Genomic DNA, 229 nt, shown 5'->3' with positions numbered 1-229 from the left:
ACAGCAGCATGGTGTTTTGGGGTTATTTTGCACCGTTTTTCAGCTGTTTTTTCAGTTTATTATTCCCGGAATATTTAAAAATTGTTAATTCATTTTAATTCGTTTTAATTCTTTTTTATTTATTTTTATTCTTTTATTCTTTTATTTTTATTTTTCATTTCCAGAATTCAGGACTAGCAGATGTCTACTGGCAAATCGCGCAGGCAGCGCCGCATCTCGAAGACGAAAA

The sequence above is a fragment of the Eimeria tenella genome, genomic scaffold, assembly GCF_000499545.2.
Source record: "Eimeria tenella Houghton genomic scaffold, Eth_scaff1781, whole genome shotgun sequence".
Classification (NCBI taxonomy): Eukaryota; Apicomplexa; class Conoidasida; order Eucoccidiorida; family Eimeriidae; genus Eimeria; species Eimeria tenella.
Note: the sequence above shows the minus strand (reverse complement) of the source record.